Below are 17,161 nucleotides of genomic sequence, written 5' to 3'. Positions count from 1 at the left end.
TATCAGTTGACATTCTCTCCTTACTGGTGCAGAATATACCAGTAACATGTCCATATCTTCAACACAAGTCAAGCACTAACTTGTGTATCGGTGACTCCAATGATCATTGTACTGAATGTCATTCTCTCCCTTATCGATGACTTGCAAGACTAGTTGACATCAATGACTGCACATCAACTATACTCCCATACTAGTTTTTCTTCTATACTGGTTGACATCAAAGACAACACAATGCCAACAAGAACCACACTATTTTATAGATATTATTTATACGCTAAGTAAAACAATTTCCATATGTATTCTTAAAAGTTGATTTTTGAGAGTGAAAAATTGTGTCACCTCGGATAGAATAACACAAATTGAACTTAATCACAAGTATAATCCTATTATAAGCCTCATAGCTCTTAGACATTAGTTATCTTAGGTGTTTGATCCATGTTTTAGTTTCAAAACTATAAATTACAAGTCCTTATCTGAACTTTACACCAATTAAAGTTCACATTGATTTGAAATTTTGAGTATACCCTAACTACTATCATATTTAACTTGTCATTTCTATTTATCTATCTAGCTAATCCACCTCATCTCACAAATTAATTTAAAGGCTAACTGTATCAATTCCCTTTTTAACCCTCTTTAAACCATTTAAATTAATGTAAATTGTGGTATTCATTAAAATTATAAAATATAAGGCTAGATTTCAATGGACAAATTTATTCCATTAAATAGCCTCAATCCTCAACACTTGATCAAACAAGTTTGGCCTTTGAAAATATAAACTTTATTTATCGTGATCTTTATGTGTCTACGCATGAAGACATCTCTATTTTTTTTCTCTATGTAAACAATTTGTGGATCCCTAAATAAAATAAAGAAAACATAGAGTGTTTTCCAATTTTAATAATTCTAGTATTAGAGTAAAGTTGTAGTACTCATCATAGAGATATAAAATGCTAAGTATAAGGGTCAGTGCATGGAAATGGGAGAAAACTTGTTGGGTGGATGCGAAGGGGTGGGAGTGGGAGTTCAAAAGTGGCCACCTTTTCAAATCGGTTAAAATTGAATTTGAATGAGTAATTTGATATGCATACACTCAAAATTTGAAGATATGACAAGAATAAGATTTATATTACCTCAAATCTAGTTTCTAAATTACTAAACCTTTAAAATGGTTAATATTAAGAAGGTCATATTTCATGTGTAGTGTTTCTATTTTTCTTATTAAAATATAACATAGTTTTCAATGTGTGCCCCCTATTTTTTATTGCATTTAGTATTTTTTTAAATCCCATTTGTAGAAATATATTTAACAACAAATACTAGAAGTTGTGTACTTTTTATTGAATTTTTTTTTGTGAGTTTTTAAAATGGTGCATCCTAAAAAATCATCACTAAACATGCACACCACATTTAACTTGCACAAAAATAATAATAAAATATAATTAAAATATGTGTAAAGAATAAAGCATTAAATAATCATACATACATACATACATACATACATACATACAGACAGACATACATGCATACATACATACAAACAAAAGTAAATCAAAATTTATAAGAAAAAATCAATACATATGTATTGAGGAGTATAGAAACTATAGTGGTGAAAAATTAGGGTTTCCACCATTGGATGTATGAAAACCACTCATTTTTGCTTGGGACCATTAGATTAGGGAAAGATAGGAATTAGATAGGTCTAAACCCAAGAGGTTTAAATGTTGATCTAATTCCAAGGGTGTTGAATGTGCCCTCTTCCCTCCCTTGAGTTGAATTGAATTATTGAATTTGCTGAAATTAGGGTAAATGTGCTATAAATTGAGGTAAAAATGTATAAGCAGCGAGCTATAGTCACTAGATCGAACCACGAACCTGGATCTGAGGATTATAAGAGGATTCAGATTTGTTCCCTGAAGGAGCTCCTGATTTGTCAGGACCAGTGTGTCAGTTTCTCTAGTCCTCCCAACTTTTCTCACTCCAATGGGGGATCAATTTATCTCTATAAATAAAGCTTATCCTGATGATTGCAGCTCCGTACCTGTTCTTGCACACACTAAGGAAGAGAAATAGGTTGGGAATAGGGGTTTTCCTTATGTCAAACCCCAGTTTTTGAATTAACCATGAAATAGAAATGAAATCTGATTGAATTGCAGTAATAGAAATATTCTCCTTTTGAGGGAGATGTTGAATAATGATCGAAACATAAATGATATACCTCCTTGTGAATTTTTGTTTGCCTCCACATGGAATTAGGGTTTCATGAAGTCTTCAATAACGTATAACATTAATTTCAACTCCAATGGTTGAATCTTGACTTTATCTCTACTCTAATGCTTGAAGGAAGTTTGATTGCTTGCTTGCTTGAACTTGAATGCTTAATTGCTTGATGTCAAATTGAATTTCATGTGTGGATTCAAATATATATCAAAACAAGAGGGGTAAACCTCTTTTTATACTTGCTCGTTGAAAAAAAAACTAATTTTCTGACATGAGCCAACACAAAGATGGGATTCCCACTCAAATTTTATGATCGTTAAGAGGCCCAAATTTGGGTCCTAATTGGGAGGACCAGGGCATGGCACCCTGGTCCTACCCAATCAGGCTCCAAAATTTGAGGGTAAGATGATGTGCCTAGTGAATTTGTTGATAAATGTGCAAAGTAAGAGCATAATTAGGTCCTATTCAGGCCTAAGAGCATGAACGCCAAGGTGAGGGCTCAAATGTGGTCGAAATTGTAAGGGAGTGCAATTTAGGATGCTACATAAAACATTAAATTCAAAAGAAAAAAAAAGTAAATATGCTAATGTATTCCAAATAGAAAATGACTATATAGTTAGAAACCTAAGAATACATGCAACATTTTGGTGTTGATTTTGTTAAATATTATAATTAAATGAATAAATTTGTAGATGTTGAAGTTGAAAATTTATATTGAAGATTAAATATTAATTAATTAAAGAAAAAATGGTATAAAATTTTTAAGTAATTATGGGAGCATATTATATAACACTGTAGCGTCCTAAAATTGCGACACTTGCAATTTCGACTGCATTTCGGTCTTCACGATGGCGACGCAACACGCAACCTGAATGGAGACCCCGAAACCTGATTACGACACTGAAAACTGCATTTTTCAAGCACCCTGGCCTGAACCTCCTTGCACCCAGTTGTCCCGGGGGGTGGGACCAAAGCGCCCAGCGCCCTGGTCCCCCAGGACCATGGCGCCCAGCGCCCTGGTCCCTGGGTCCTATTTTGGGCACGGTCTCCTTTGGACTTCGGGTCTTTTTGTTTGCAATTTGGAAAATAAACTTTCCTGGTCGGCCTAAGGTCGGGAAAATCAGTCTATCAGCCCTAAATGACAAGTATATAAACTACATTTTCCTCTCCCATTTGGGTAAGAAGGTCATATGTGGAAAAAGCGTGGAAACTATACTCAAGCATTCAAGCATTCCTTCAAGCAATTGATCATTTCAAGTCTCCATTCAAGGCTAAGTGTTGCATTCAAGACAAGGATTCAACCATTGAAGAGGAGATCACATACTACATACTACAACAACATACAACATCTATGCCTTCGCACATAAGGATACAAACATCCTTAGAACAAGGTATTAGTACTTGTTTTACAGTTATTTACATTTACAGCACTTGCTCATTTATTGGTTAATTCCAAAACCGGGGTTTGACCTAAAGGCAAACCCCTAATCCCTAACCCCCCAATCGTCTTCACTTTTCTGTGTGTAGGTTACAGGCACGCGGCTGAAATTGAAGATCTGGAATCCTTGTGCAGAGACGAACAGATCCCCCTTCGTTTCGCGGATTTTTTGGAGGACCGTGGCGCCGGGCGCCGTCATCCCGGCAACTTTCGCTCAAATTTGCAGGACAACACCGTATCGACATTTTACTGCTAATTCCAGGTCCGCAGCTTCATCCTATATCCCTATCTCAATTTATAAGCGAATCTTTATCACTTTCTATGCATTCCTAGCTTAATTCTTCTATCAACATTCTTTACAAAAGAGGGTAGCCTTGCTTTCTTAACCCTTGAAACACATTTAGCATCCAATCTTGCATTGTGTGGGATTGGATCTTGTGGGTTTCAACCCCTCTTTTGAATGTAAAGTCTCTCCCCTAAGTGAAAACCATCAACCCTAGTGAATCTCCCTTCTCTCTCCTTGGAGTTGGAAGAGGGGAGAGCAACTAGGGTTCGATCGCGATTTTCTGCTTTACAAACACAAATGCATTACATAACATGCTCAAATTTTTAAAATATGTATGCTCATTATGCAAACCTATTCCAAAGAAAAAAGGGTACATAGATTTAAGTAAAAAAGGGAGCATATTATATAACACAAATTCATTACATAAATGTTCATGTTTTTCCTTTAATTTTTTATATTTAAAGAAAAGTGACCATATTTTTTGGAACATGAAGTGCCACACATTTCATGTTCCTCAAAATGTGTATATTTTGGGGAACATAAAATATCATGTTTCATGTTCACCAAAACATGATAGCAATTTTGAGGCCATAAATCATGATCATGTTATGCCAAGCCATAAAATAATCGCATTATTTCATTTTTTTAATAGTATGAGCATATTTTGGTCAAAATCACTCATTTGGCCACTTTTTGGTTTCCCATTTTAGTGCACGTACCTCTAAAAGGATATGATAGTTCTTGTCTCTAACAAATTCTGTATTGAAATGGGTACTATTTATGATAACTTTGAATCATGTTTGTAAAACCTAACTAAGACAACCACTAACATAGATCTAAAAACTAATTCAACTCAACATCAATGAAAAATCTATCAAACATGCAAATACTAATGAAATGAACCAATATACTTTCACATGGCCAATAGGTTCATCTTTATTGTTCTCCTATCCTACATGAACTTGTATTTGATAGTATTACTCTTAAATTTGTATTATACTTGCACAAGAGCTCAAGGAAGAATGGATGTGGTTATGATGATGTATTGTTGGACTGATTTTGGCAAAGTGTAAGTATGCTCAAGACATTTTATGGAAAATGAGAGGAGGGAGCCTCTTTCTTAGAGATCGTCCTAAAAATGGAGGGTTTGGATTAAGATGTTAAAAGATGAATGGCCAAGATCACATAGATGAAATAAAATCAATAGGAGTGAAGGGTAGGTAAAGATGAAGGGGTGAGATTAAGAGGTGGAAAGGTAAAAGATAAGGATGAATGGGATTAAGAGGTTAAATTTAAAATGGAAGGATGAGATTAAGAGGTGTATTGAGTTTAGAGAAAAGACAAAGTGAATGAAGAGACACTTGACACTTGTCACATGCCTATAGATTTAGATTAAGATCCATGTCAACAAGCTGGATGGCTAAGATCAAAAAAAGAAAAAGGTAAGTGAATTAATTAAATAAATAAATAATATTTATTTAATTAATAGAGGAAAGGGATATATAAAGTAAGTAGATAAAATATTTATTTAATTTAGGAACAAGGGATCTAAATAAATTAAATATGTATTTAAATTAGAAAGAAAAGGTTGTGAATTAATTAAATAAATAAAAATATTTATTTAATTAATAGTAGAAAAGGCTAATGAATTAATTAAATAATAATAAATATTCATTTGATTAAAGGACAATTTTAGGTGTCTATATTTTGCCTATCTTTGAGACAATGCAGTTTATTGCATTATTCTAAAGAAGATTAAATCATAGTGGGTAGTAAAGGGGTAAGGACTACGAGGATGATGCTCCAATCATGGGAAGGATAAGGAAGGATGATGAGTTAGTAGGATGATGCCCCCTTAAGAGGACATGTGGGTAAGGAGAATGCACATGCGCTCTTGAAAGGAAAGACAAGGGGATAAGGCTAGAAAAAAAATGAATAAGGAGACAATAAATTGATGGTCATAGAATTAGTTATGAATAGGAATGGATAAATAGATAGATAAAAAGGATGAGAGTGATGGAATCTTGTGCTTAATATAGTACTATATCATCATTGAGCTTATTATGGCAAGTGAATGCAAGCATCTAGATATGATAAAACCTAGATGACTGACATACCATTTGCAAGGAGTGATAAGACAAACCACAAACAACAATCAAATGATAAAAATAATGATTCATCCTCGCTTCTTTAATCACTTGTGGGTATCCTTGAGTAGCATAGGATCATGATACAAGATAAATCAAATAAAATATAAGACTCATTGGGCTAGTGAACAACGATTTAGATCTTCTTGCCAAAGTTAAGTGTTCTTGTTAAAATGATGTTTGATAGGATGTCTATTGTAGGAAAGATGTATGCGTGGAACATGATATCTAATAGGGTGTCTATTCTAGGAATGATGCCTCCATAGAGGCATGATAGGATGTCTATTGTAGGAAAGATTTATCCATAGAGGATGTTTTTTGATAAAGATGCTAAAACTGATAGGCAATTGATTGGCAAGGTTGTAGACTAGCTCAGTAGTTTGTTTGTTGATTTGTTATTTGTAAAGGTCATTATTTTGTGTAATATTTTGATTGCATTATTCAAAGTGTTAATTTCTTATCAAGAGACATTTTATTATGAATTTTGGATTTTTGAAAAATATTTTAATTTGTTTTTTTGGATTTTCAATTTTTTTTTTTTGATTTTTAAAGTTTAGAAAAGTTGTCTTGATCACTGATTGAGGTATAAGACATATATCAAGATTTATTCTTAAGTCTAGCAAGGCATAAGGCATTATGAGCGAGATGAATGAACTAATAGGATGGAAATGGGTAAGTGAAGGATGGAGGCAACTTATTATGGAATCAAAGCATATTTGGTTTTCAAGGACTATCTCATGATGTGATAACATGTTTATCCAAGCTAAGGGACTAGATATGATAATATAAGGTTTGTGGCAAGGTTATTTGAATGGCACGTGGTTTGTGGGAATGGACATGTCAAGAGGTTTTCTAAAACATGTTTTGTATTTTATGTCATTAGTTTTGATCAAGATCAAGGGATGGATCTAGATAAGATGGAGATAGGATATGGATGGGATAAGCAAGATCAAATGTGATAATGGATGATGGAAGTAATAAATGAATAAGACAATAGACATGTATTGAAGGGTGTAGATAAGAAGAAATAAAATAGGATGCATGATGCTTATGGAGATCCTTAACCTTCTCAAGATCAAAGGTTATGGAGATCCTTAACCTTATCCACGCCCATCAATCCAAATTGCTTATGGTGGATTTTTTTACTTATGAACTTTATGCTTGGCATCAAAATTGCTTCCAAAAGCATTGGGATTAATGGGTGGATAGGAATGATATGGACCTCTTTTGGATGAGTTAGTGTAGGTATATGGTTGGAAGGTTCTCAAGGATGTGTTCCTTTGTTGAGCTTAATTTATAATAGGGTAAGTTAATTAAGAGCTAGGAGTGATATGGATAGTAGATGGAGGGATATATAAGGACCTAATGTGGTGTTGGAATCCAATAACACTAAGAGGGGGGGATGAATCAGTGTTATACTAGAATGATTAATTTTAACCTTATTAAAACATACATACACCAACCTGCATACCGGTTATACGGAATTGAAAGAAGTAAAGCAACCAATAATCCAATCACATAAATGAGAACCATAACACACATAATTATACATGGAAAACCTCAAAGAGGAAAAATCGTGGTGGGATTTGTGACCCACAATATCAATCCACTAGCCATATGAAGAGATATTACAAAATATGAGGGGCCTGCACTTGCAGGAAGGCTTATAGCCTAAAGCACACTGCTCAATCACAAAAGGAGCCTCACCGACTACATATAAATCCAAACTACAATTCGAAGAAGTATTGAACTGCTAAGATAGCATCTTCTATGTCTAAATACAGTTCCGGTTTAAGCTTTGTTTGTTCCAGTCTGATACCCTAAAACCTTTACCAAAATAAACCTTACATGATCTCTCTGATATATTTCGCATCATATTACATTCACATATCCATAATCTCCTTTCTCATGTCTATATCAAAATGATCTATCAAACTGACCTATATACCCTATACAAATTATCATGCCTTATGTCAGCTTACAAAGATATATACAATATCAAATTATATGTCGGCTAGATAACATAAATGCATAAATATCAAAACCAATTGTCAATGCTAGATCCAAGATATGTTGGCCTCCAATACCGATAACCTTTACTAAACCATGTCGGCCTGCATTGTCGGTAACCAAAGAAGTCATTTTGTCTTGCCAGTGCCGGTGTACTATCTGTGAAGTCTCTGTCAATACACAATTGAACAAAAACATGAAGCTGGAATACAATACCATATTGCCATCAATGACAACATAGTGAAACCAACCAATTGAGTGTCAATTGCCAACAATCTCCCCCTTTGGCATTTATGGCAACACTCATGTGATAAATGGTCAAGGGTTCATCTGTCAGTTTCATCCTGCCCTGCTTCCCCTGAGCTAAATATCCATTAATGCAAAATACTCCATATTACCATAACTATAACTCCCATATCTCTATAACTCCCCCTAATGTATACAACTCCTATTTTTTTTCACATCTATATCACTCCCCCTTTGGCATCAATGCCATCAAAAATTCTAAAAAGAATGTCAAAGAAAAAGAACTGTACAATGAATATCCCAAACTGTCTTACCGGAGCTTAACAAATTTCAAAATTTTTGGATAAGCCTTCTCCAGTAGCTCAAGATAAGTATCCTAACCTATTTTGAATGTGCTAGAAATAGATACAAGTCCACTCAATAGATGTGCAAATGACTCTTTCTCATTTATCTCTGTCAGTGTGGGCTTTCGCACCATATCCATGTTGTTTCTTATGTACACTGAGTGAATCCAACCGGGGACTCACCAAGCCTCTCAGACTTTTGGCTCTTCTTATTATTTTGTCTCTTTCCTTTTCAAGAATAGAAATTTGGTTCTTGAAAATCAAAATTTGACCATCAATTGATGTAGTCAATGAAATCAATCCGTCAAAAGAATTAGCTATACTTGCAATTTTCTCTTGAAGTTTTTTTATCTTCTTATCCACATTAGTTGTAAGTATATCAGTGTTACAACATACCCTATATATATTTGTACATTTCTTCAAAGAATTTTCTATTAGTTTCAGCTTCTCATTAATCTTCTTCTTCTCAGATTCAATTACTTGATCAAATGCAACTCTCTTAGCCTGAGTAAACCTCTCTAGTGCTTGTCGGTTTGAAATTTGCTGTTAGGATTGAAAATACTTTGAAATATGCTTAGTAATTATTGTAAGCTTTCCGGATGGGCTTGCTTCATTTTCAATCTTGCACTCTGAGACTAGTCAGTGTAGAATAGTGATTGATTGATCAATAATCCCTTTATGTGGATCCCTCCTTCATTAGTTTTTGTGTTTCCATCATCATGAGTTCAATAGGACTCATCTCTGCTATGTTTTGCTTTCCGACATGTGAGGTGTCAATTGACAACAATGATGGACCAACTATCGGTTCCCTGCTGGATTCCCCTTTCTTCTCCTCTAAAGATTTATCCTTTATAACCTCCTCACTTGCACCAGTGGCTTCACCACTTGGTGCAGTCTATGTAACTATCAGTTCCTCAGTAGGAACTATAACCTCAACTTGTACATTTGTATCCAGAGGACTATTATCCTCAATATTAGTATCCTGTACAACATCATCTTGTTCACTCTCTGTATTAAACAGTATCTCAATATTTGTCTATACGTCTGTATTTACTAGGGGCTCAATTTCCACTATCTTAATATTTTTCAAAAATGAGGGTGAAGTACCCATAATCCCCTTTCCTTTTCCTTCAAATGAGGTATCTACAGTGTCTGTCTTCGTTTCCAGTGAAGTAAAGAATCCCTTGTTCTCTCCAAGAAATTTAACCCATGTTTTTTGAGTCTCCTTTATTATTTCATTTACTCTTCCTAGCATCAGACTAGTTATTCTATGTTTGATATTGAAAAATTTTCTATCTGCCACCTCAAGTATCTTTTCCATTTCATCTAGAGAAATAGTAACACAAATAGATAATAGCTCTTGAATTTTAATATGTTTATCTTCTTGCATAGCAGACAGACTCCTAGCATCTAACATATTATACAACTCAGCCGGTATTTGATTTTCTATTTCTATTAAGGCTTTCTTATGAATATCCAAGTATAAAAAGACTACTTCCTCTACCTCTCTTTGTTCATAATCCTCAAAGTGTTCATAATAAAATTGAACATTCTTCAACATGCCATCCTTAGTGATTTCATCTACTAATTGTGCACAAGTTTTAGGTGGTATGATAGTCACATTACCAGATTCAATTGCTAAGTCAATGCCACTCTTCTTCTTCCTCTTTGTAGTATCAGATGTAGCTGAAGGTGTTGCCTTTGGTGCTTTCTTTTGTGCCGGTATTTTGATTGTAGCCTTCCTAACCGGTTACTTTTTATCTTAAACCTTAGTTTCCTCTATTTTCTTTCTAACAACCCTCTTAGATGCCAATGGTGTGTCATCCTTAGATTTTGATTCTGCAGTAACAAGCTCAATATGCACTTCAAGATTCTTCCTCTTCCTGCCTTTCTCTGGGACAACATCAATTAATGTTTTAATGTCCTTTGAGACCTTCTCCACAAATTTGCTTGCTTTCCCTTCCTGCTTCTCTCTTTTCTTCCAGTTGAACTCTGTTTCAACCTCTTGTGTTTTCTGTTGTGCAATACCATAAGGCTTCTCTGCCTCATCAATAGGTGCATCAATCAACATTTTTGTATAGGCATCAAGAATTTGTGCATCCACCTCATAGCCTATTTCTTCAATCTTGATTTTTCAGGGCTTAACTGCTTCCATAAGTGTTTCATCCTTCTTTACCATGAAGCATATGTCAGTTGAATATTTTTCTACAATATGCTTAGATACCCTTACCCTAGACCTCATAGATTTTTGGAATGCTTTGAAATATCCCCATACCTTATCATGTCTCTGACTTCCTAAGGTAGAAATTGATTGTTTCAATTGTCTCCCTATCGAGATGTCAAATGCCCATTGCCTTTTACCAAAACCGGGTGTATCATTCATGAAATATAACATCAAGCAAACTATCAAGTTGCCATACCTTAATGTACCCTTCTTTTCACACTTAATTTTTCCTAGGTTTATTAACAACTCATCTAGCATCCAACTGCATAGATCCAATTTTACATTCTCTCATTATTTTGTATGCAGCCAAAATGCATAAACTGGAAATAGAATTCAGTTGGTTTGGCTGAGTTACCTATACCCGATGATCATGCTACCGAATCTGATGTCAGTGTCAGTAATAGTGCTCACTCTCATGGATCTCCTGTTAGATGTCACGCTGGTGATCTTGTTCATGAAATCATTCGAAACCTTTTTGTCTAGATGTTGCCCAACCGATGGTAAACTAATGATTGCTTGGATGGCTTCCTTGGTGATTTTGTAAGGTCTATTTAACCATGTAAATTCCCCATGTACTCTGCTCAAAACATATCTGATTATCTTATCTTCAAATTTCAGAATATCCATGATGTCGGTAAACCCTAGGTCTTCAATATGCTTGAATGCCAGTTTGATCTTTCCAGATTCTCCCATCAGCTCACTCATATACATGCCCTTAATTTCAGAAGTTCCCAAGTCCTCAATGTGATAGTGAATATATGCCCTAACATCTTCTACATAGATAACTCCCTCTAGAACTGGAGAAAATACTCCAACCGAATCTTCCAGGGAAGCCACATGTGGATACCGCTTGAAAATTGGCCTAGGGCAGTCCTTGACCTCTACTACAGTCGGGTTTGCATTAAAAATAGGAATAGATGATCCCTCTTCCATGTTTAAAGATAAATACATTTTGATCACTCTTGGTGAAAACCTCCAACAAATTCTTCCAGACGCCGATGAAATCTCTCAAGAAGAAATCTGATTGATCTGAATTGCCTTTGGTTTCTCTTAGTCACTCTTAATCGCTCTAAATGCAAGATGATCAACAATGAAGTCAATTCTATCTTTTAACTTTCTAGAAAAACCCTAATCTTCCATTTACATAAATGACTGTCAGTGAAAGATACCGGATCTCGCACAGAACATATCCATGCCGGATAATCATCTCCAATATCTGGAACATCTTCCAGAACCTCTTCTCGGAGCATATGCATCATCTTCATGATTTTTGCTTACCCTTAAGGCATCTGCCTTAGTTACCAGATGAGCTACCTACCAATGCAGGAGAAGCCTCCTCTACCGGATAAGTAAACGGGACATTTCCATCTGATGATTGTTCTTCAGTCTTCCTAACCCATCTCTGAGTATGATCTTTTCAGATCTCACTAACTCTCTCTTTTCCTTTCTCATTTGATCCTCCATTACCAACTCGTGGATTTCTGCTTCTATAGAATTTAGCAATATGTCCAACCTCATTACATGTATAACATGTAACGTTGTTCCTTTGAATTGCTTTTCTAAAACCGGTGAAATTGCTTGACTTGCAATGATTAGGCATATGTCCAAATTTTCCACATGCATGGCATTTAACATTCATTCTGCAATCTTTTATTTTATGACCATACTTATTGCATTTGGAACATTTAGCGAGTGTAGAATCAGGGTTTTGATTTTCTTTGTTTCTACATTGCCTAGCCATGTGACCAAATCTATTGCAAACAAAACATCTACCATTGAATTTATAAGCATTAAATTGCCTTACCAATGCCTTATGGTTTTGATCTTCATTAGTAGTACCATAACTATGTCCTTGCTCAAATCCAAGTCCACTGGAATCACCAATCTGCCTTTGTCTCTTCAATAACTCATCTAGTTGTGCTAAGCTAATCTTGAATTTTTCTTTATACTCACTTGCAGTAGTTAAATCTTCTCTCAGAATTATCATTTGTCTCTCAAGCTCTTATTCATTACTTTGGGATTGTACTAAATCAGTTCTCAACATATCATTCTCATGAACCAACCTACCTGTTGGCTTGATGATGATTGTAATGTATTCATCACTTGTTGTTATTGATGAAACACTCTCACACACATATATGATTACATTGACTACTGATGTAACTTCAATTGGTTTACACTACCAACCGGTATGTTTAAGGTCTATCTCTAACTGGTACTTTGTGTCAACCAGTATGTGCCTAAAGAGATAACGCGTGGTTACACTAAGTTGACATCAAAATGAAGATAAAGTTGAAGATGAAGATCAAGTGAAAGATTCCAGGACAATGATTCATTAGTTTTATTCCAATCGGTATTGACTGCTCTAACCGGTTTCTGATTTTGTGATGAGTTACCAACACCATTTTCTTAGTGGTCATTTTTGTGATGAGTTATGTTTAAATGTCTAGATACACTGCACCTAGGAAATTGTGTTCCTATGGCTGACATAAGGTTTGTATGTCTATTTAAAGACATCTTAGTGAATCATTTTAAAATATATGATGAAGAGAGAACATATATAGAAGAGGTGATCTATGCAAATACTTTTGCTGAAGAGCGATAAGTGTTTAAGAAGGAGAGCAGTGTTGAATGTACTTATAATGATCTGATCAAGAAAGTTTTGTGCTACTCAAAATACATCAAATCTTTCATGTTGTTTTCTAATCATTACAACAGAATAAAATCCCCTAACCGGGTAAGCTCTAACAAGCTTCATTGTACAAATCCTCTAACAAGGTGATCCATTAGTTTGGGTTCTAAAATCCTCCAGCAAGGTTACTCTTAATAGGGTAGTACTCTTAACAGGGTATAAGCTTCTAATCAAGCTTGGGATCTCTAACAAGATTCGCTCCTAGCAGAGCTCTTTGTAAGACCTTAACCGGCCAGTTTTCCATTACTGTAGATAGTTAACTTGTGAGTTCCATCTCACCATGGTTTTTTACCTATTTGGGTTTTCCACGTATAAACACCTGTGTTAAGGTGGATGTTCTACTTTATGTGGATGTTGTTATTTCATTTTGGATAGCATGTATTTTGTTCAAATTCTTAGTTAAGTTCATCTATGGTTAGTGTTTAAAGTTGTGCTTGTTTTGGTGTCACTGATTCACCCCCCCCCCTCTTAGTGCTTTTCAAGACCGTCAATTGGTATCAGAGCCTAACTTATTTGAAGCCTAACTGCTTAGAAGGAAATCTTGAAACTACCATGGGGGATAGAAGCTACTTCGAGATGGTTAGAGAGCTAGATGCTAGCAGAAATGAGATTGAATCCATTAGGGGCAAACTAAAAGTTTCTCAAACCAAAAGGAGAGAGTTATCTGAAAAACTATTAGAAATATCTGATAACAGTTCTTCAAATGAAACCAATATTGATGCTTTAGCAGAAGAAGTTGAAAAGTTGCAGGGAGAGAAACTGAATCTAAGAAGAGAGCTAGAAGGTCTCACTATCCGCATGAGTCAGGGACTGGAAGCCAGAAGTGCTGCTGAAGATCTTATCAAGGTAAGAGATCACGAGATCATAAAGATCAAATGGGAAAAAGATACTATACATGAGGACTTGATAGTTGAAACAGAAGAAAAGGAAAACCTAAAGCTAGATCTTGAGTTGGCATCTTCTCTGCAAGAGAACCTGTCTAAGCATAATGAGGATCTTGTCAAAAATATTACTCAAACCAATGAGAAATTGGAGAAGTCCTGTCTAAGCATAATGAGGATCTTGTCAAAAATATTACTCAAACCAATGAGAAATTGGAGAAGTTCATCAAAAGTTCTACCATGCTGGAAGAACAAATTCAATCACAGAGAATGAAGGGTGATATCTCAGGACTTGGTTTTCATACAACTGAAAAAGGTGAATCCTCTGGTACAAAGAGAAACTATCCAAAGAACACAACTGCTTCTAAATTCAATAAGACTACCAGTAAGAAGGCTTTTAAACTTGTCTTCTTTGTTTTCCATAAGCCTGGTCATACTGCAAATATTTGTAGGAACAAACCTAACAGAAATGCAAGTCACAATACTAATGCTAGGTATGTGTCTAGAAAGTTTGAAGGACATTGCTACACATGTGGAATGTATGGGCATAAACATATTGAGTGCAGATATGGTGCAAACAATCTTGCACCACACATGCATCCTAGACCAAATGGTGACCAGATAAAAAACTTTGATAACCAAGGGAACAGGAACTAGCAAAGATCCTATGGCAACCGGTTTAGTCCATTCGAAATGGAAAAGGTAACAAATGTTGTTTGTACCTTTTATAATAACTTTGGTCATATGGCTATGAACTATAGAAAAAGAACATGAAGAGGAAATGCAGGCCCTTGGAGATCATCTGGTATGGTTTGTTACCACTGCAACAAACCGAGGCACTTAGCAAAGTTTTGCGGATTAAGGAATAGTAAACCGGTCAACTCTTTCAAGGATCAGAAAGGCAAGCAAAAAATTGATGTTGAGGAACCTAGAGAAGATATGAAGCGGACTTGGAAGAAGAAAAATGAAGAACTTCCTGTAGAGGAAACCATTCCTTCACCCAGTGAAGAGAATCCAACATCGATGACTTAAGCCTGTCTAACACGGCTAAGGGGAGCTTAACGATAAAACATTTCCTGACCCCTTTTGTAAATTGAGTGGGAAAGAATTTTTTAATTTTGAATTTTGGTGACTTTTTGTTGACGTGTTATTAATCGGTATTTCACTAAAGCGGTGAAATCAGGGTTTGTAAGCGAAAAGTGTGAGCATTTATTGCGGTTGGTAAAAAGGATAAAAACAAGTTTAACCTTGTCATTTTTACCCTAACACTTTCGAAAAATAAAATTGAAGCGATTGCAGAGCAGAACAAGATTGTCTTGGTGTAAATTGCCGAATTGCTTTGTGATTAGAGAAATCAAGTTGAATTGGAAGCTGCAGAGAAGCGAACGAGTGTGCATTTGAACAGTTCAACTGGGAAACAGAGTGACGTGAAAGATACAAGGTATTTCTTTGTATACCACTTCGAAACTTGTTTATCTAGAATGGCATCTACTTCTAAGTCTGTAGAGAGGTTGATGATCACTACTGAGCCTAAGGAATCTCTAAAGGCAGATGAAATTATGTCTTATAACGCATTGTTGCAAGTCCCAAGCGGTGTCATGGTCAAAGGTGATTTATCCAACTATATAGATTGCAAAATTGAAGATTTGGGAACTCTTCACATCTATACTCAGCTAAAATCATTTTGTGATAAGGACGGAAAGATTCAAACTAAATATGCTAGGGTTTTTGTAAAAAGGTTTCATAATGCCACCTACTTTCTTGAAGATTTTGAGGATGATCACATAAGAATAATCTTGAGTCGAGTCCATGGAGAGATTATATATCTCGAGAGGACTCACACAATAACTAAGGAGGCTATTAGGGTTGTAACAGGTTATTGCTCAACCAGTGAAATTCCTGTGTTGAGGAGAATTTCAAAAGATATTGTCTACAAGTTAATCAGCTCTACATCTGATGGGCATGCTTTTTCTATCAACAATATTAGAGACCCTGTGGTGAAACTTGTAGTAATGGTGATAGGCTACCGAGTATTTTACTCCAGTAGACTTAATAGTGTACCATCTGCAGCAATTCATACAACACATAGAATGATAGTTGATAATGTAGACTATGATATTTGTGAAGATATCAGAATCCAGTTATTTCAAAATTTGAAATCCATTAAGAAGGACAATTCTCAGAAGTTAAAATATGTTCAGTTGTTAGCTGGGTTATTTTTCTACTTTTAGAACTTTCTACCGGGTATAGGTGACATTGATTGGTCCAAAGAACAACCGGTCAATGCATGGATCAAGAACAACATTAAGGCTGTGAAGAATACTTTTTCAGCTATCGTGAACATGTACTTTAATGAATTCCAGAAGAAGATGAGCTTGAGAATGAGGTTACCTGAAGATATGGTCAAACACTTTGCAAAAGACATAATCTTCACAATTACCTCTGACTTCTGCTTGATGCAAGAAATTGAACCTAGAGAAGAAGAAATGGAAGATATGAGCTATGAGGTCAATCATGATTTACTGGTCAGTTATGCTAATACCCTATTAGCATTGCCCAAAGATTAAAAAAGGCAAAATTGGACACCTTATCAGTCCAAGCTGCACCAACTAAAACCAGTACTCTGTAGAAAAAGTGAAAGGAAAGCAAAAGAAATGTGATGAAAAATATCTG

The sequence above is a fragment of the Cryptomeria japonica genome, chromosome 1, assembly GCF_030272615.1.
Source record: "Cryptomeria japonica chromosome 1, Sugi_1.0, whole genome shotgun sequence".
NCBI classification, from domain to species: Eukaryota; Viridiplantae; Streptophyta; class Pinopsida; order Cupressales; family Cupressaceae; genus Cryptomeria; species Cryptomeria japonica.
The sequence above is the reverse complement of the archived record's forward strand: the minus strand, read 5'-3'. Positions refer to the sequence as shown.